This window comes from Tamandua tetradactyla, chromosome 1 (genome assembly GCF_023851605.1).
Source record: "Tamandua tetradactyla isolate mTamTet1 chromosome 1, mTamTet1.pri, whole genome shotgun sequence".
In the NCBI taxonomy this organism is placed as follows: domain Eukaryota; kingdom Metazoa; phylum Chordata; class Mammalia; order Pilosa; family Myrmecophagidae; genus Tamandua; species Tamandua tetradactyla.
Window position 1 is genome coordinate 19,140,223 of NC_135327.1, and position 21,218 is coordinate 19,161,440.

The following is a 21,218-nucleotide window of genomic DNA, read 5'->3' on the forward strand; positions in this document are numbered from 1 at the left end:
AAAAGCTTTGTAATGCTGCCCCGACAATGCTTTATTTATAATTCCCACACAGTTGGAGAGTTTAGGCTTGAGGTACAGATAGCATTTTTCAGAGGAGCCCCCTTCTCTTGTGATGTATCCCCTGTTCAGGTAATTTCCTCTCTATGGCCTGGAGTTAATGCACTGCATTTAGAGATGGTAAAATAAATATTTGTGTATGACCAGGAAAGCTGTCTGAAACTCAGCTGATTTCATAAGCAAACACACAGGGAGTACAGTACTCTCTGCAAGGGGAAATTACAGAGAAAATGAAGTCCCTTATCTGTTTAAACAAAGTCAAAGATTAAAGAAATTAACACACAATTAAAAATCTAACAGATTTTTACTGCTCCATAATCATTTAAAGGGCACACCTGAAAATGTGTTGTGTCTAAGGCAGGTAAATGCGTGATAAAACACCTCCACAGTCAAAGTTTAGGAAATGCTGAGTCACAACCAGTTACCATGGACATTGTTGCCCAGGTGTGAGTTTCAGCTCCACCGTCAAGTGACCGTAGGCAAATTACTTAACTTCACTAAAACCAGATGATAATGCCCACCTCACAGGGTTAGTGTGAGGATTAAAATGATATATTTATGTGAAGCATCTGGCACAGGACCTGACATGCAGTAACTACTGGTCACTGGCATTATTAACTGCAGGACTTCTCGGAGCCTATTTTAACAAGAAGAAGAAAAAAATTAGCACAGAACCTCTCCCCACGCTAAAAATCAAAACAAAACAACAACACAAAACCCACCACCTGTAAAATACAGCTTGGGAAAAATTAATTTAAAACCACTTTGATCATTTAGCCAATGAGAGCTTCATAGCCTTTGTCTTGTTTGACACCTACCAGGACTAGGGCAATGAGAAAAGAGCATGGGGGACTTGGTGTCAGAAGACCAGGTTGGAATCCTAATATATAACAACAACCGACATTATTTTAGGGGATTCCTGGGTGCCAGGCACCATGGTTGATGCTTTACATGCTCAGTGGCTCCTTCCAACAACCCTATGAGGTAGATATTTCATTATACCCATTTGACAGCTCAGGAGATTGAAGCTCAAAGAGTTCAATGCCCAAGCCATATTATTAGGCAGTGGCAGGCCTGGGATCAAAGACAGACTGCATCTCTGCAAAGGGCACATCCTTACTTCACAAAAGAACACCTACCATGCACCAAGCAGACAGCAGGGCCTGCTTCTGCCTAGCCTGGAATGGGGGAGCCTCCTGTGCCTTGCCCACCCCACAACTAACTCAGTCTGACACCAAGGGCATCTGGGGGCAGCTTAGTCTGCCAGGAAAAAAAGCTCTAGTGTATTTTAAATAGGTGAAAAACACGTCATACTTATTAAGCAGAATAAGCCAGACATAAAAGGAAATACTGTATGATCTCACAAATATGAAATTAGAATAAGAAAATTCATAGAGTCAGACACAAGAATACAGGTTACCAAAGGCTGGGGTGGGGGTAGGAAATGAGATGTCAATGATTAATTGTTATAAAATTTCTATTTGAGGTGATAGAAAAGTTTTGGTAATGGATGGTGGTGATGGTAGCACAACATTTGTGATTGTAACAGCACTGATTTCTATATTTGAATGAGGTTAAAAGGGAAAATTTTAGGTTGCATGTTAGAATAAAAATGAACAACAAAAACAACCATCTGTCTGTACAACACAGTAAACACTAATGTAAACTATGGACTACAATTAATAGTTCAGATACAATATTCTCTCAACTGTAAAAAAGATACCACACTATTGCAAAGTGTTAATAACAGGGGTGGTATATAGGAATTCTATTTCCTGCATGATCTTTCTGTAAAACTACAACTTCTCTAATACAAAATTTTTTATGAAAAGCACACATGTCATCTCCCAATGCCCCAGGTTGCAGCAGCTCCAGCGGTGGGAGGAACAGCAGAGGCCAGCAGCCCAGCTTCGCAAAGGCTCTCAGTGACCCACAGCTCACAGCACCCGGCAAGCACCCGCTCCATCGCCAAGATGCCCCAAAGGAAGGTCAGCTCAGATGAAGGTGCAGGGAATCAGGAGCCCAAGAGGGGGTCGGCAAGACTGTCAGCTAAACATGCTCCTGTGAAAGTGGAAACAAAGCCAAAAAAGACGGCAGGAAAGGATATGTCTTCAGACACAAATGTGCTACTTAAAGGGAAAAGAGGAGCAAAGGGAAAAGAAGTGGCTAACAAGAAACTAAAGATCTACCTGCAGAAAATAGAGAAACTAAAAATGAGGAAAGTCCAGCCTTTGATGAAGCAGGAGAGAAAGAAGCCAAGTCTAATTAATATCGTATACCATGTCTTATCAGTGGTCCCTCTTTCTCCCTTCCTGTACAATCCAGAGGGATATTGTTATCAACTATTTTGTAAATGCAAGGTTTTTAGTAGCTCTAGAAGAAACATTTTTAAGGAGACTGAAATCCCACCTCATCCCATTTTTTAAGTGTAAATGCCTTTTTTTTTTTTAAGAGGGGAAGTAATTTGCTGGTTGTTTACCTTTTGGTACAACCAGAAAATTGTGGGATACTGACTTACGGAAGGTTTTGGCTGCCTTGGTTGTCAACTTAACATACTATATGGTGGGTGAGAGCAGTTTTTATACCCTATAATATAATGCATACTGAATGATGATTTGGAGCCACACGCATACAGTTAATACATCTTGAACATTTTAAATTACTTCTGTTCCCATGTTTTTTAGTACAATTATTTCTTAAAACTGCTCCCTAATTTTGGCTCTCCCTGTCAGAACTGTGTGCACTCTGAAACATTCGTGGTCATGATAGTCCAGTTTTCCTAATAACTTTGTTATATGCTGGGAAAGATTGGAAATGTGAGTGTGTGGTATATATGATATTAAACTGAACTAGTGGGACTTATGATATAACAGCTCTTATCAACATTTAAAGACTGTAGTACTTGATATCATTTATAGGGAAAACCTCCCTCCGAATTTTAAGCTGCAAAGTCATTGGACTATATTTGGAAAAGAATTACAACTACATGGTTTTTTAGATTTTTGGTATATACATTAAGAGTTGTATACAAATTGTTCATAAAGTCTGCGTGCCGATATTCAGATCAATAAAATCTCAATTTTGAAAGAAAAAAAGCACATATAATAAAAATCCAGCCATTTTACTGTTCCCTCTACACTTGGGTTGATAATTCTACATAGATTTAGAGTTTGCAATATATTTTTTCCTGTTTTAAAAAATAAATGCCTTCTTCCCTCCGGCCTGCCCTCAGGGGTGGAACCTACATCTCCATGCCCCTGACAGCACTGAGATGGGGAGAAAAGAAGGCGAACATAAAATGCTCAACTGTGCCCTGTAATTTCTTCTGAGGACAGTGGGCTAAGTGCCTTCTGTCCTTTCAACCTGTAATGACCTTCAAATCTTTTCCCAGGACCAAAATTAACTTTCCCTCTATACTTAAGAAGGCCCAGGCACCATAGCTGCAAGAACTTGGTAAGGCTTCTCAACTTCTGTCACTTGTAAACTTTTTTCCTGTGTTAATCTGCAGTGGGATTCAAAGAGCTATAAAATGAAAGGTTCCAAGGGCTTATCTTCAGGGGCAGTAAGCCCGGGACCTCCCTGTGACTGGAGGGAGAGAACAAAGACCCAAGGGACAAAGTAAGCAACAGACTGTTCCAGAATGGGCCAGTAGGAGTGGCCCAGGGCCAAAATGAAGAAGAGAAAATGGTCAAGGGGCTCTTGGAGATAAGAAGAGGTAACTCAGAACGAGGATGTGGGGTAACAAGGTCTCAGGACAGAAAGTGAACTAATTGCCCTTGGTTATTGAGGGCTACAGTCAGACAGCCCGTATGCCAACCAGGCTGCAGAGTATCATTTAAGCATCAGTCTAAGGATCAGACTGTACAGCTGACAGACACATCTTAATGTGTGCATTTGAATGCTATATGTTTCACACCAAAAATCCAGGTTTTTGGCTTTTTTTTTTGCAAATGCAGGGTTTCTGGCAACACTGAGCCTGTACTGCCACCTGGCACCAATGTACTGGAGAAGAGTAGCTACCTTCCCCTTTAAAAGGGCATGTGCTCTCCAGTTCACCACTGCCCACCCTCTCAGACCTGGCCACATAACTCATTACATGCCCTTACCAGTCCCTGTAGGTACTTGTGACTGAAACATCTTAGGATTTGGATGCAACTCTTGGAAGTTATTAGGTGCAATCCCTTGCCTTTCAGGCAGTTAAGGTTATGCCCTATTTAAAATAGGCAACTGAAGTCACAAAGGTTCAAGAACTTGCTCAAAGTCACATAGCTGGAGGTAATGGCCAAGGAGGAATCTAAGCCCAGCATCCTGTACCTTTCAGGAGTGCTCCTTCCACTACTCCTGGAGAGACTTGTGACTACAGAGAACCTACAACACAGCCCTGTGGTCCTGTACATTGGTTTCTATTCTAGTTCTAACTCTACCATGACCAAATTATGTCACTGAGCAATAGTCCTTTCTTCTTAGGGCCTCATCAAGCCCATGAGAATGGTGGAGTGGATGCTCCCTCTAATGTCTTCCAGCTCTAACAATATACAGACATAAAATCTGGAGATTTCTGACAAATGGATTGAAACAAATACAGAAGGCTTTTTCTGATTGACCTATGTTCCTGAAAATGTAATTAATTCACATCAATACTCTCCATTTCCTGAGTATTTCACATAATCGACTTGTGTCTAGTCATGAGTTTAACAGCCTCTCTTATTTTACCTAGCTTCAACAAACTGAGCTGAAAAGATGAGAGACTTCCTCCAGACTCTAAACTCAACTGTTCCAGCTGGGCAGAGAAAAGACAGCGCTCAGACCTAATCTTAGCCACAAAAGTCATTCAGGGAGAAGTGGTAACTGCTGTTAAAATATGAACCCAAATGACCTCACCCCTTCATCTCCTTACAAGCTCTGGCACTTCACACCTCCTCTCTCTGACCGCCTCTTTCCTGCCAGCTATGATGGATATTTTGGTCTGACTCCCATGCCTCCACAACCATTTCTTCTTGGGCTTTTTTTTTTTTTTGGTATTTTCCCACCGTTGCTCAATTCCTAACGGCTGGAGTTCAATTCTTGCTTCTGGGTTCTTCTTTTTTACATACTAACCTGAGGTAACACCTGTTTTGACTTATATTTTATTTTTTCAATTAATCCTCACAATAAGGAATTAGTTTTATTAGCCCCATTCACTGTTGAGGAGATTTGAGACCTGTAGAGATGAAGTTAATTGCTAAACTCTCAAAGCTTGTGAATAACTGGCAGTTAGGATTCAAATCCACACTCCTTCTCCTGTTTCCAGCCAAGGTAGAAATGATAGGAACCAGATTTACCCTCCCACCTAAAATAATTCAAGACCCAGTCAAAACATACGAAAAGTGGTTTTCAAGACACCGGATATCAGCAAAAAAAGAGTGATCCGGAGGGAACCACAAGATGAACCGGTGAACCTTCTCATCACTTCTGCTTATTGTTTTGAGTTTCCAGACTACGATGCAAGTAAAGTCCAGCAAGCTTTGCCCGAGTTATGGAGACAGAACTGAGAGTTTGGGGAGACCAAAGCAGCTAGATTTGCAGGAGAGTACCAAAAAAGAGAAAGCTGCACAGAGACCACCTTCAGTATTCAGCTGATCAGCCCATGTGTGTGAAGAAACTATTAAAGGCCAAGGAAAAAAACACCTGGAAGGATTAGAAAGAATAGTACCAGGAGCTCACAAAGGCCCTGTTTCTAGCCAGAATGGAAAACCTCTTAATTCACAAGGCAGTGGTAATGTATTCAGAAGAGTCTTATTTCAATAGTAGATCTCAATATTAGATCTTGTCTCAATAGTCCTATCAGGAGTTAAGCACCTGACCAAATCTTCAAATATTAAAAGTAAGGCCCCAAAGTACAAACTGTTACCAAGAAAATTACATAAGCACAGAACAAAGCTAAAAGATATTTATAGGAATATCCAGCACTCACCAAGATAAAATTTACATCTGGCATTTAATTAAAAATTACCAGGCTTTACAAGGAAGCAGGTAAATATTACCCATAATGAGAAGGGAAATCAATCGTTATCTCAGAGCTAACAAAGATGTAGTAAATTAGCAAAGACATTAAAACAGTTAAACTATATTCCATATGTTCAAAAAGTAAAGAATATTTTTTAAAAGATTCAAATTGAACTTCTAGAGGTTAAAATTATTGGATGGGATTAACAGCAGATTAGATACTGCAGAAGAAAAAATTTGTAAACTTGACAACATAAGCAATAGAAACTACCCAAAATCAAACAGACAGGAAAAAAAAAAGAATAAAAAAACGAACAGAGCATTACTGAGTTGTGGGATAACGCCAAGCAGTCTAATATGTGTGTAACTGGAGTCCCCAAAGGAAGGGGGTAGCTGAAATATTTCAAGATATTCTGGCCAAAATTTTTGCATTTGATAAAAACTATAGAACCATATCTAAAAAGCTAGACCAACCCTGAGCACAAGAAATATGAAGAAAACTACACCAAAACATAGGATAATAAAACTGCTCAAAACCAGTGATAACAAGAAAATCTTAAAAGTAGCCAGAGAAAAAATACATATTGCATACAAAGGAACAAAGATAAGAAACAGTGCTAGTAAGAAGACAGCAACATTTTTTAAACTTTTTTATTAATTTAAAAAAAATTACAGAAAGAAACACAAACATTCCCAATATGTGATTATTCTACATATATAATCAGTAATTCACAATATCATCACATAGCTGCAGATTCATCATCCTGATACAGCAACATTTTTAAAGAACTAAATGAAAAAAAATTCAACCTAAAATTTTAAACACAGTGAACGCTTTCAAAACAAAGGTGAAATTAAGACTTTTTCAGACACAGAGAAGCTGAAAGATTTCATCACCAACAGACCTACACTACAAGATATTTTAAAGGAAAACAATACCAGATGAAAACACAGATCACACAGAGGTATGAGGAGCAACAGAAAGGATAAATACATGGGTAAGCATAGGACTTTTTGACTATTTAAATATCTTTAAACAAACATAATAACATTCTGTGGGGTTTATAGCACATGTAAAAATAAAATGTACGACACCAGAAAATAGGCCAGGAGGGGAGACGTGAAAGTGTACTCTTACTAGGTTTGCATACTATAAATGAGTAGTAATAAAATCACGTGAAAGTTAAAGACACAATAAACTAAAGATGTATATCATAAAACCTAGAGCAAACACTAATATATCAAAACAAAAAGTACAGCTAATAAGCAAACAAAGGAGATATTAAATGGAAACATGCAAGTGCCCAACTGATCCAAAAGAAGGCAGAAAAAGAGAAAAAATATGAAGAACAGATAAGACAGAAAAAAAAAGAAGAGCAAGATGACAGACTTAACCTAATGGTATCAATAATCACATTAAATGTAACTTTCTAGACACCCCAATTAAAAGACAGAGATTGCCCAATGCATTAAAAAACAAAACACCAAAACCCAATTACATGGTCTCTACAAGAAACACTTCAAATAAAAAGACACAAAAAGGCTAAACATAAAAGAATGGGAAAAGATATGCCATAATTACATTTTAAAAAAAGCTGGAGTGGCTATAGTAATTAGTGCTAGATAAAGTAGATTTGACAGCAAGCTATATCACCAGAGATGTTCTAGTTTGCTAGCTGCCAGAATGCAACACACCAGAGACGGATTGGCTTTTAATAAAAGGGGATTTATTTTGTTAGTTCTTCAGAGGAAAGGCAGCTAACTTTCAACTGAGGTTCTTTCTTACGTGGGAAGGCACAGGATGGTCTCTGATGGCCTTTTCTCCAGGCCCCTGGGTTCCAACAACTTTCCCCGGGGTGATTTCTTTCCGCATCTCCAAAGGCCTGGGCTGAGCTGCAAATGCTGAGATGAGGAATGCTGAGCTGCTTGGGTTGTGCTATGTTGTGCTTTCTCATTTAAGCACCAGCCAATTAAGTCAAACGTCATTCATTGCAGCAGGCATGCCTTCTAGCCACTGCAGATGTAATGAGCAACAGATGAGGTTCATGTACCATTGGCTCACATCCACAGCAACAGAACTAGGTGCCTTCACCTGGCCAAGTTGATAACTGAATCTAACTACCACAAGAGATAACAATGGTAATTTCATAATGATAAAGGGGTCAATTTATCAAAAGGAAATAACAATCATAAACATTTATACATTTACAGAGTTTAAAATATACAAAGAATTACAAGCAGAAATGGACAAATCCACAATTATAGTCAGATTCAATACCCCCTCTCAACAATTAACCGAATGAATCAGTAAGGACAGAAAATCAGTACAGATAGAAACGACTTGCATATCACAGACAAACATGACCTGCAGCATACTTGATCTAATTTACATTTAGAGACTACTCCACCACCACCAGCAGAATACTCACTCATTTTATCCAAGCACACATGGAATATTTACCCAGACGGACCATATTTAGGCCACAATACAAGTCCCAATAAATTTAAAAGGTTTCAAGTCATATAAAATATCTTCTTTGAACACAACGGAATTAAATCACAAGTAGAAAGCTATTTGGAAAATCCCCCAAAATTTGAAAACTAAAGAAAACACTTCTAAATAATGCATAGATCAAAAAATAAATAAAAAATATCTTGGGGCATCTCCTTCTGACTTTGGGACCTAGTACTGGTGAGGTGTGTTTATTTTTGTTGGTTTTTTTCATATTTTATTATATTTTTATTTTATTATTACTATTTATTTAAATTTTTGTTGAGGCAGGGAACAAGTTGGGAATCAAGCCCAGGTGTATGGTGGGTGGGTGTTCTACCACTGAAGTACCATGCACCCCAGCCTAGCTTTGGAAAGACCCTTAACTAAAATTTTTCCCCCTACATGAGATCCGGACCTTGGTTTGATGGGAAATACAGACAAACCAAGTGCAAAAGGAAACACTCAATGTAAAACCAAGTAAATACAAACTTTAGACAAGTGAATGAAACCAACTTGCAAAATAACCCTAAGATAATCAAATGCCTTGAACACAACAGAAAATCATAAAGCACATGAAGACTGAAGCAGAAACAGTTCAGACAAATGACTAAATCAAAACATCAGAGGGAACATAGAAGGATATTTATAAAGAAATAAGGGATATCAGGAAGACAGAAGAAGAGCATAAAGAAGAATTTGAACGATTAAACAGAAAAATGGCAGAACTCAGAGAGATGAAAGATACAATAGACCGAATTAGAAATATACTAGAGAAACACAACAGTAGATTCAAAGAAGCAGAACGAAGAATAAGTGAGCTAAAATGACAGAACAACTGAACTAGAGTGCACAAAAGAACAAATGGCAAGAAAGATGGATAAAATGGAACTGGATCTAAGGGAAATGACTGACAACAAGAAGTACACAAAAGTAAGAATCAATGGTGTCCCAGAAGGAGAACAGAAGAGTAAAGGGCTGGGAAGGTTAGTTGAAGACATAATTGCAGAAAACTTCCCAACTCTTATAAAGGACAAAAGTATGCAAATTAAAGAGACTAAACAAACTCCAAATAGAATACACCCAAATAGTCCTACTCCAAGACACATACCAATCGAACTTTTTAGTATTAAAGAGAAACAGAAAGTCCTGAAAGTAGCACGAGAAAAGTGATCTACTACAAACAAGGGAAAACACATAAGACTGAGTTTGGACTACTCAACAGGCACCATGGAAGCAAAAAGGCAGTGGTATGATATATTTAAGATCCTGAAAAAAGGCTTCCAGCCAAGAACTCTTTATCCATCTGAGTTGTCCTTCAAAATTGAGGGACAGATTAAAATCTTCAAAGACAAAGACTAAGAGAACTACTCAAGAAGAAACCTCCTGAGAGGAGCCAAGGATCCACAACTTAGTGAGGAGTAGGATTTAGTTCGTCATCCAGAGAAGCTAGTAAATAGCCAGGAACAGTACAGAACAACTGCTGGGACAACGTTGGTGACAGGGCACACAGTGTACACTAGTCTGGACAACCTGGACCAGCTGCGAACCCACCCAGAAGCATGAGTCCCCCAAGCCGTGGTAGGTGGTGCACCCCCACCACAGGCTGCTTCCTAGAGGGGAAAGGAAAGAGACTTTACTAGCAGCAAGGGCTGAGCCCAACCAAGCTCCAATTATGGAATTAATTAACAAATTCTGACTACTAAAAATAGGCCCCCAGCTCAGCTGAACTTCAGTAAAAGCTGAGGTTGCTGGTTTTTGCCCTAGCACAGAGGAGGCAGGGCTGACAGAAACAGAAGAAAAAAAAAACACAGAGGTTTTTTTGGATCAGACAGCACAAAATACTTGAAAGGGTCTAGGCCCTGAAGGAAAGCAGGCAGCACATAGGACCTGGAGATACACAGAGCAACATACCAACTTAAGCTCTTTGATTGGCAAACCTGAGGAATGGGGGCCTGCTCTGAAAAGCACTTTTTTTCTTTCCTTTTTGGGGCTGTGTTTCTATGGCTTGACTGCTCTTTTGATACAGCTGCAGGGCTTCTCAGGCTCCAAATGCCCCAGGCATGGGCAGAATTAAGCTTCTTTGAGAGTTTGTCTGGGGGCTGTGTCAGGAGAGGGGTGGGGCCCAGCTCAGGTGGAATCCCTCCCTCAAGGAATTCAGACCCAAGGGTCTGGACAACTGAAACCATTGAAGCCAGCCTACAACCACTCCTCTGCCCCAAACACACCCCCAGCAGGGAGTGTGGGCTGAAGTTAAGGTACCACATCACCTTATGCAGGCAGACAAGTGCCACATACTGGGCAGGACAGAAAAAACAGAGTCCAGAGGCTTCATACAAAAGTCTCTCAACCTGCTGGGTCTCACCCTCAGGGAAAACTGAAGCAGGTGACTCTTTCCTTCGGAGAGGAGGCCAGTTTGGTCTGGGAAAACCTGACTAGGGTCTACAATACATAAGTAGACCCTCCTAAGAGGAAAAAAAAAAAAAAAGGCAACATACAAGCAGAGCAAGAAACAAGAAAACAAGAACTGAAAAATTCTGCTCTGTTGAACAAATCCCAAGCTAGAGGTCTAGAATAAGCTGAAATGAATGTCAAACAGACAGACAACAAAGTTATCCAGCAAGAAAATCCTAGATTAAAAAAAAAGTGAAAACAATCTCCAGAATAAATTAAGGAAATTAAATGCCTAGACACCACCAAAAAATAACGAATCATACTAAGAACACTGAAGATATGGCCCAGTCAAAGGGACAAACCCACAATTCAAATGAGATACAGGAGTTGAAACAATTAATTCAGAATATACAAACAGACATGGAAAACCTCATCAAAAATCAAATCAATGAATTGAGGGAGATATAAAGAAGGCAAGGAACAAACAAAAAGAAGAAACAAAAAGAAAAAAAAGAAATTTGTTTTTCTGAAAAAACAAATCACAGAACTTATGGGAATGAAAGTAGAAGAGATGAAAAAAGCAATGGAAACCTACAATGTAAGATTTCAGGAGACAGAAGATAGGATTAGTGAAACGGAGGACGGGACATCTGAAACCTGACAAGCAAAAGAAAATATAGGGAAAAGAATGGAAAAACATGAGCAGGGACTCAGGGAACTGAATGACAACATGAAGCGCAGGCATGTACGTGTGATGGGTAGCCCAGAAAGATAAGAGAAGGGAAAAGCAGGAGAAAAACTACTGGAGGAAATTATCACTGCAACTTTCCCAACTCTTATGAAAGACTTAAAATTACAGATCCAAAGTGCAGTGTATCCCAAACAGAATAGACCCAAACAGACATACTCCAACACACTTACTACTTGAATGTCAGATGTCAAAGAGAAAGAGAGAATCCTGAAAGCAGCAAGAGAAAAAGCAATCCATCACATACAAGGGAAGCCCAATAAGACTATGTGTAGATTTCTCAGCAGAAATCATGAAAGCGAGAAGACAGTGGTGTGATATATTTAAGATACTAAAAGAGAAAAACTGCCAACAAAGATAGCCGGCAAAACTGTTCTTTAAAAATGAGGGGGGGAGAGAGGGACAAGATGGCAGCTTAGTGAGATTTAGTTTGTCCTCCAGAACCGTTACACTAAATAACCAGGAACAGTACAGAACAGCTCCTGGGGCCATGTCAGTGATGGGACACACAGCATACCCCAGTCTGGACCAGCTGGACTGGCTGTGAGCTCCCCCAGAACCGTGAGTTCCCCAGGACGCGGCGGCTGGCGCCCCTCCCCTGCAGGCTGCTTCCCAGAGAGGAAAGGAAAGAGACTTTACCAGCAGCAGGGGCTGAGCCCAACCAAACACCAATTGTGGAATTAATTAACAAATTCTGACTACTAAAAATAGGCCCCCAGCTCAGGTGAACCTGGTCAAAGCTGAGATCACTGATTTTTGCCCCAGCAACAAGGGGGCAGGGCTGATGAAAAAAGAAAATAACAGAAACAGACGTTTTTGTGGCAGTGTTTCTACAAAGGCTTGACTGCCTTTGAATACAGCAGCAGGGCTTCACAGGCTGCAACTGCCCCAGGCACAGGCAGAAACAAGCTTCCTTAGGAACTTGTCTGGAGGATGTGCCTTCCCCAGGAGAGGGGTGGGGCCCAACTCAGGTGGAATCCCTCCCTTAAGGAATTCAGACACCAGGGCTTGGAAATTTGAAGTATTAAAACCAGCCTACAACCTCTCTCTGTCTCTACCACGTCCTCAGAAGGGAGAGTCTGCCAAAGTTAAAGGTACCGCATCATCTTATGCTGGTGGGACCTACAGTCAGACAAGCGCCATATATTGGGCAGGATAAGAAAAACAGAGCCCAGAGACTTCACAGGAAAGTCTTTCAACCTGCTGGGTCTCACCCTCAGGAAAAACTGACACAGGTGACTTTCTCCTCCTGACAGGAGGCCAATTTGGTCTGGGAATATGGCTGGGGTCTATAAAACCTAAGTAAACCCTCCTAAGGGTGGGGGGAAAGAGGCACCATACAGGCAGGGCAAGTAACAAGAAAACAAAAACTGAAAAATTCTCCTCTGTTAAACAAAACCTAAGCTAGTGGTCCAGAATAAGCTGAACTGAATGTTAAAGAACAGACAGATAACAAATTCATCAAGCAAAAAAATCTTAGGTAAAAGAAGTGAAAACAATCTCCTGAATAAACTAATTTAAGGTAATTAAATGCCTAAACGCCAGCAAAAAATAATAAATCACACTAGGAAAATATGGCCCAGTTAAAGGAACAAACCAACAATTCAAATGAGATACAGGACTTGAAATAATTAATTCAGAATGTCCAAACAGACAGGGAAAACCTAATCAAAACTCAAATCAGTGAATTGAGGGAGGCTATAAAGAAGGCAAGGAATGAACAAAAAGAAGAAAATGAAAGTCTGGAAAAACAAATCACAGAACTTATGGGAATGAAAGGCATAGTAGAAGAGATGAAAAAAACAATGGAAACCTACAATGTTAGATTTTGAGAGGCAGAAGACAGGATTAGTGAACTGGAGGATAGAATATCTGAAAATCAACAAGCAAAAGAAAACATAGGGAAAAGAATGAAAAAATATGACCAGGGACTCAGGGAACTGAATGACAATATGAAGTGCACGAATATACATGTCGTGGGTGCCCCACAAAGAGAACAGAAGGGAAAAGGAGGAGAAAAACTAATGGAGGAAATTATCACTGAAAATTTCCCAACTCTTATAAAAGACTTAAAATTACAGATTCTCTACCCAAAGAGAACAGATCCAAATAGACTTACTCCAAGACACTTAGTAATCAAAATGTCAGAGGTCAAAGAGAAAAAGAGAATCTTGAAAGAAGCAAGAGAAAAGCAATCCATCACATACAAGGGAAGCCCAGTAAGACTATGCATAGATTTCTCATCAGAAACCATGGTGGTGGGAAGACAGCAGGATGATATGTTTGAATTAATAAAAAAGAAAAACTGCCAACCAAGAATTCTATATCCAGGAAAACTGTCCTTCAAAAATGAGGGAGAAATTAGAACATCTGCAGACAAAAAAATCACTGAGAGAATTTGTGACCAAGAGACCGGCTCTGCAAGAAATACTAAAGGGAGCATTAGAGGCAGATATGAAAAGACAGGAGAAAGAGGTGTGGAGAAGAGCGCAGAAAGGAAGACTATCAGTAAAGGTAAAAAGAAGGAAAATTAGATATGACAGATAAAATCCAAAAGGCAAAATGGTAGAAGAAAGTACTACCTGCACAGTAATAACACTAAATGATAATGGATTAAACTCCTCAATCAAAAGACATAGACTGGCAGAATGGATTAAAACGCAGAACCCATCTATATGCTGTCTACAGGAAACACATCTTAGACCCAAGGATAAACATAGGTTGAAAGTGAAGAGTTGGGAAAAGATATTTCATGCAAATAACAATCAGAAAAGAGCAGAGTACCTATATTAATATCCAACAAATTAGACTTCAAATGTAAAACAGTTAAAAGAGACAAAGAAAGACACTATGTATTAATAAAAGGAACAATTCAACAAGAAGACATAACAATCACAAATATTTATGCACTGAGCCAGAATACTCCAAAATACATGAGGCAAACACTGAAAAGAGAAACAGACACATCTACCGAAATAGTCAGAGATTTCAATTCCACACTCTCATCAACAGACAGAATATTTAGACAGAGGATCAATAAAGAAACAGAGAATTTGAATAATACAATAAATGGGCTAGATTTAACAGACATTTATGGAACATTACACCCCACAACAGCAGGATATACCTTTTTCTCAAGTGCTCCTGGATCATTCTCAAGGATAGACTATATTCTGGGTCACAAACCAAGTCTCAATAAATTTTAAAAGATTGAAATCATTCAAAACACTTTCTCAGATCATAAAGGAATGAAATTGGAAATCAATAACAAGGAGAGTGCCAGAAAATTCCAAATATGTGGAGGTTCAACAACACACTCTTAAACAACCAGTGGCTCAAGGAAGGAATTACAAGAGAAATCAGTAAATATCTTGAGGCAAATGAAAATGAAAACACAACATATCAAAACTTATGAGATGCAGCAAAGGCAGTGCTAAGAGGGAAATTTATTGCCCTAAATGCCTGTATCAAAAAAGAAGGAAGGGCAAAAATACAGGAATTAACAGTCCACTTGAAAAACTAGAGAAAGAATAGCAAACTAACCCCAAAGCAAGCAAAAGGAAAGAAATAAGATTAGAGCAGAAATAAATGAAATTGAGAACATGAAAACAAATGAGAAAATCAATAAAACCAGAAGTTGGTTCTATGAGAAAATCAATAAGATTGACAGACCCTTAGCAAGACTGACAAAAAGAAGAGGAGAGAGAATGCAAATAAATAAGATCAGAAATGGAAGAGGAGACATAACCACTGACCCCACAGAAATAAAGGAAGTAATGACAGGATACTATGAATAACTTTATGCTAATTAATATGACAATGTAGATGAAATGGACAACTTCCTAGAAAGGCATGAACAATCAACATTGACTTGAGAAGAAATAGACAACCTCAACAAACCAATCACAAGAAACTGAATAAGAAGCCTCCCAAAAAGAAAAGTCCAGGACCAGATGGCTTCACAGGTGAATTCTACCAAACATTCCAGAGAGAATTAGTACCAATCCTGCTCAAACTCTTCAAAAAAATTGATAAGGACGGAAATCTACCTAACTCATTCTATGAAGCCAACATCACCCTCATACCAAAGCCAGACAAAGATATCATAAAAAAAGAAAACTACAGACCAATCTCTCTAATGAATATAGATGCAAAAATCCTCAACAAAATTCTAGCAAACCGAATCCAGCAACACATTAAAAGAATTATACACCATGACCAAGTAGGATTCATCCCAGGTATGTAAGGATGGTTCAACATAAGAAAATCAATTAATGTAATACACCATATCAACAAATCAAAGCAGAAAAACCACATGATCATCTCCATCGCAGAAAAGGCATTTGACAAAATTCAATACCCTTTCTTGTTGAAAACACTTCAAAGGATAGGAATAGAAGGGAACTTCCTCAAAATGATAAAAGGAATATATGAAAAACCCACAGCTAACGTCATCCTCAACGGGAAAAAACTGAACACTTTCCCCCTATGATCAGGAACAAGACAAGGATGTCTTCTATCACCACTGTTATTCAACACTGTGTTGGAAGTTCTAGCCAGATCAATTAGACAAGAAAAAGAAATACACGGCATCAAACTGGAAAGGAAGAAGTAAAACTCTCACTGTTTGCAGATGATATGATACTGTATGTCAAAAACCCCAAAAACTCCACAGCAAAACTACTAGAGCTAATAAATGAGTGCAGCAAAGTGGCAGGTTACAAGATCAACACTCAAAAATCGGTAGTGTTTCTATACACTAGTAATGAACAATCTGAGGGGGAAATCAAGAAAAGAATCCATTTACAATTGCAACCAAAAGAATAAAATATTTAGGAATAAATTTAACTAAAGACACAAAAGACCTATACAAAGAAAACTACAAGAAATTGTTAAAAGAAATCACAGAAGACCTAAAGAGATGGAAGGGCATACCGTGTCCATGGATTGGAAGACTATATAGTTAAGATGTCAATTCTACCTAAACTGATTTACAGATTCAATGCAATACCAATTAAAATCCCAAAAACTTAGTTTTCAGAAATAGAAAAACCAATAATCAAATTTATCTGGAAGGGCAGGGTCCCCTGAATAGCTAAAAATATCCTGAGAAAGAAAAATGAAGTTGGAGGCCTCACGCTACCTGGCTTTAAGGAATATTATGAAGCTACAGTGGTCAAAACAGCATGGTACTGGCATAAAGATAGATATACTGACCAATGGTATCGAATAGAGTGTTCAGATATAGACCCTCTCAATTATGGACAACTGATCTTTTTTTTTAATTTTTAAAATTTTTAAATTAATTTTTAATTAAAAAAATATGACAAGAAACACATTCTTAACATATACATATACATATATAATCAGTAATTCACAATATCATCACATAGTTGCATATTCATCAACATGATCATTTCTTAGAACATTTGCATCAATTCAGAAAAAGAAATAGACAACAGAAAAAGAAATAAAACAAAAAAATTAAAAAAATTATACATACCATACCCCTTACCCCTCCCTTTCGTTGATCACTAGCATTTCAAACTAAATTTATTTTAACATTTGCTCCCCCATCATTTATTTTTATTTCTTATGTTCTACTCATCTGTTGACAAGGTAGATAAAAGGAGCATCAAACACAAGGTTTTCACAATCACATAGTCACACTGTGTCAGCTGTTATCATTATACAATCATCATCAAGAAATATGGCTACTGGAACACAGCTCTACATTTTCAGGCAGTTCCCTCCAGCCTCTCCGTTATGCCTTAACTAAAAAGATGATATCTATTTAATGCGTAAGAATAACCTCCAAGATAACCTCTCAACTCTGTTTGGAATCTCTCAGCCATTGACACTCTATCTCATTTCAGTCTTCCCCCTTTTGGTCGAGAAGGTTTTCGCAATCCCTTGATGCTGAGTCTCAGCTCATTACAGGGTTTTTCTCAATCCCTTGATGCTGAGTCTCAGCTTATTCTAGGATTTCTGTCCCACATTGCCAGGAAGATCCACACCCCTGGGAGTCATGTCCCATGTAGACAGGTGGAGGGCGGTGAGTTTGCTTGTGTTAGCTGGAGAGAGAGGCCACATCTGAGTGACAAAAGAGGGTCTCTTCAGGGTGACTCTTAGGCCTAATTTTAAGTAGGCTTACCTATAATTTGTGGGGTTAAGTTTCATATGAACAAACCCCAAGATTGGGGGCTCAGCCTATAGCTTTGGTTGTCCCCACTGCTTGTGAGAATATCAAGAATCCAACTGGGGAAGTTGAATTTTCCCCTTTTCTCACCATTCCCTGAAGGGGACTTGGGCAACTGATTTTTGACAAGTCCCCTGTGGTAGTTAGATTCAGGTGTCAACATGGCTAGGTGAAAGTGGCTAGCTCTGTTGCTGTGGACATGAGCCAATGGCACATGAACCTCATCTGTTGTTGATTACATCTACAGTCAGCTAGGAGGTATGCCTGCTGCAATGAATGTTTGATTTAATTGTCTGGTGCTTAAATGAGAGAGCTTAACATAGCACAGCCCAAGCAGCCCAGCATACCTCATTTCAGCACTCACAGCTCAGCCCAGGCCTTTGTAGATGCAGAAAGAAATCACCCTGGGGGAAGTTGTTGGAACCCAGAGGCCTGGAGAAAAGGCCAGCAGAGATCACCCTGTGACTTATCACATAAGAAAGAACCTCAGTTGAAAGTTAGCTGCCTTTCCTCTGAAGAACTAATGAAATAAATCCCCTTTTATTAAAAGCCAGTCCGTCTCTCGTATGTTGCATTCCAGCAGCTAGTAAACTAGAACAGCCCCCAAATCCTTTGAACTGGGACAAAACAGTCTTTTCAATAATTGGGCATGAAAGAACTGGATATCAATAGCCAAAAGAATGAAAGAGGACCCCATCTTACACTGTACCCAAAAATTAACTCAAAGTGGATCAATACCTAAATACAGGAACTAGCACCATAAAGCTTCTAGAAGAAACTGTAGGGAAACATCTTCAAGACCTAGTAATAGGAGGTAGCTTCCAAAACTTTACATACAAAGCACAAGCAACCAAAGAAAAATTACATAAATGGGAATGCCTCAAAATCAAATGCTTCTACACTTCAAAAGACTTTGTCAAAAAAGGTGAAGAGGCAGCCAACTCAATGGGAGAAAATAACTGGAAATCACATATTGGACAAAGAAGTCTTATTCACAAAGAAGCCTTACAACTCAACAACAAAAGAACAAACAGCCCAATTATAAAATGGGCTAAAGATATGAATAGACATTTTTCTGAAGAGCAAATACAGATGGCTCAAAAGCACATAAGGAGATGCTCATTTTCACTGGCTATAAGGGAAATGCAGATCAAGAGTACAATGAGATACCACCTTACACCTATAAAAATGGCTGCTATTAAACAAACAGGAAGCTATAAATGTTGGAGAGGATGTGGAGAAACTGGGACACTTAGGCAGTGCTGGTGGGAAATGTATAATGGTGCATCCACTCCAGAAGACTCTTTGGCGGGTCCTTAGGAAACTAAATATTGAATTGCCTTATGACCCAGCAATAGCACTACTTGGTATATACTCAGAAGAGCTGAAAGCAATGACACAAACAGACATTTGCACACCAATGTTCACAGCAGCATTATTCACAATTGCCAAAAGATGGAAACAAACCAAATGCTCATCAACAGACAAGTGGATTAACAAAATGTAGTATATACATACGATAGAATATTATGCAGCAGTAAGACAAAATGATGTCCTGAAGCACCTGACAAGATGGATGAGCCTTCAGGACATAATGCTGAGTGAAGTTAGCCAGACACAAAAGGATAGATACTGTATGATTCCACTTTTATGACCAGAATAAAGCTATAATCAGAGGCTTATAATACAGAATATAGGGGACTTAGAGATACACAGAAGCAAGAGATGGGTGACTTGTTAGCTAATGAGGCTGAACTCCAATGTAAGGGAATAGACGGATTGAAGGTGGTTCTCTAGTGGGTCTATAAGTAATATTACCACATGGAAGATGAACAAGATTGAAATGGGTTGTATAGACCTACCTGTCCCAATGACTAAGACTAGAAATATGAATTAGTTCTCGTGAGAATTACTTTAAAGATATAATTCTTATATAAAGAATGTTTAAGTCCAGGTTACAGGGGGGAATCTGCTATTGCATGCTATGAACCACGTTCAAAAGGAAACTATCAGCACCACCACAGCAACAGCAGAAGTAAATAATGGGGGGAGGCACAATTAAGAGGAGGTTTAGATTTTCGATTTGGCAAGGGTGTGTTTATTGGTTTTCAGTCTCTCGGGAACAATGAAATTACCTAAAATTGAGAATTTTGATGGACTGTGGACTTTGGACCCTCTACATGATGCATGATGAATGCAGATGGCTGAAGGATGCACTGACAGAGAAGTAGATTGGCGAACGTTGGTGTATACTTATGAACAAAGGTTGTGCTGCTACAAAAAGGAACAAAGTCATGAGGGATGCAATGATGAGAATGAACATGAGGGACATTAAGTGAGGGAAAAATAAGCCAGAAACAAAAGAACAAGAATGGTATGGTCACCTTTAGAAACTGCTTATAAGAAAACAGGGGCCCAGATTGTAAGCTTTTCGAGCACACACATTAAATCCAGAGTGGTGATTATTCTTTCTGGATTTTGAGAGGTTGTTTTATATATATAACCTGATATTTAGAGGTAAGAACGAAGCTGAACACATTGGGGTTAAAGTAATTCAGAACACAGAGGTAAGGAAGACAGTGTCTATATTTTAGAACCACACATACCCTTTGAGATCGTGGAAGAAAGGTTTATTTGGTCTGGAACTAAAATTTTCTATAGTGCCTAATCTAATTCAACCTATCTGTATAGCTCATTTGAACAACTGAAACCAAGGGAGCACAGAATAAAAAGAGGTCCTTTAATTCTGTATAGATTATTGTAATGCCTGGATACACCCTAGAATAAATTAAGGAGATAATCAAAAAGTATTGGCAAAGTCCCCTGAGGAATGGAAGAAAGGATCTGGAACTATTAAACCTTACCATCAGGGAATCCCCTGATACTGTCTCAAACTTTAGGTACACCCAAATCAATAGACCATGACTTTGATCAGGAGGCTTACTCTTGTGAAGCTAATGTAGGTAGTAGAGAAGCTTAGACTACCTGTAGGCATGCCTAAGAGTTACTTCTGGAGGACCTCTTTTGTTGCTCAGATGTGGCCTCACTCTCTCTAAACCCTGACTGTGCAAGTGAAAGCATTGCCCTCCCCTCTACATGGGACATGACATACGGGGATGAAAGTCTCCTTGGAGACATGGGAGATGATCCCCAGGGATGAATCCAGCCCTGGCACTGTGGGATCAACAATTCCATCCTAACCAAAAGCGGAAAAAGAAGTATAACTAATAAAGTATCAGTGGCAGAGAGTTCAAATAGAGTCGAGAGGCTACTCTGGAGGTTGCTCTTACGCAAGCTTCAGTTAGACCTTGCTACCTATCATAACCTGCCCAGTCCCAACAAGG

General features: G+C 39.0%; 1 protein-coding gene and 1 pseudogene across 1 annotated transcript in view; one reads left to right on the forward strand and one right to left on the reverse strand.

Moving 5' to 3' along the window:
* The window catches only part of CHMP4B (charged multivesicular body protein 4B), a 57,183-nt gene that overhangs the window by 13,641 nt on the left and 22,324 nt on the right, over window positions 1-21,218 (reverse strand). The gene's annotated exons all lie outside the window — the stretch shown is intronic.
* LOC143642574 (non-histone chromosomal protein HMG-14 pseudogene) lies at window positions 1,933-2,423 on the forward strand (annotated as a pseudogene).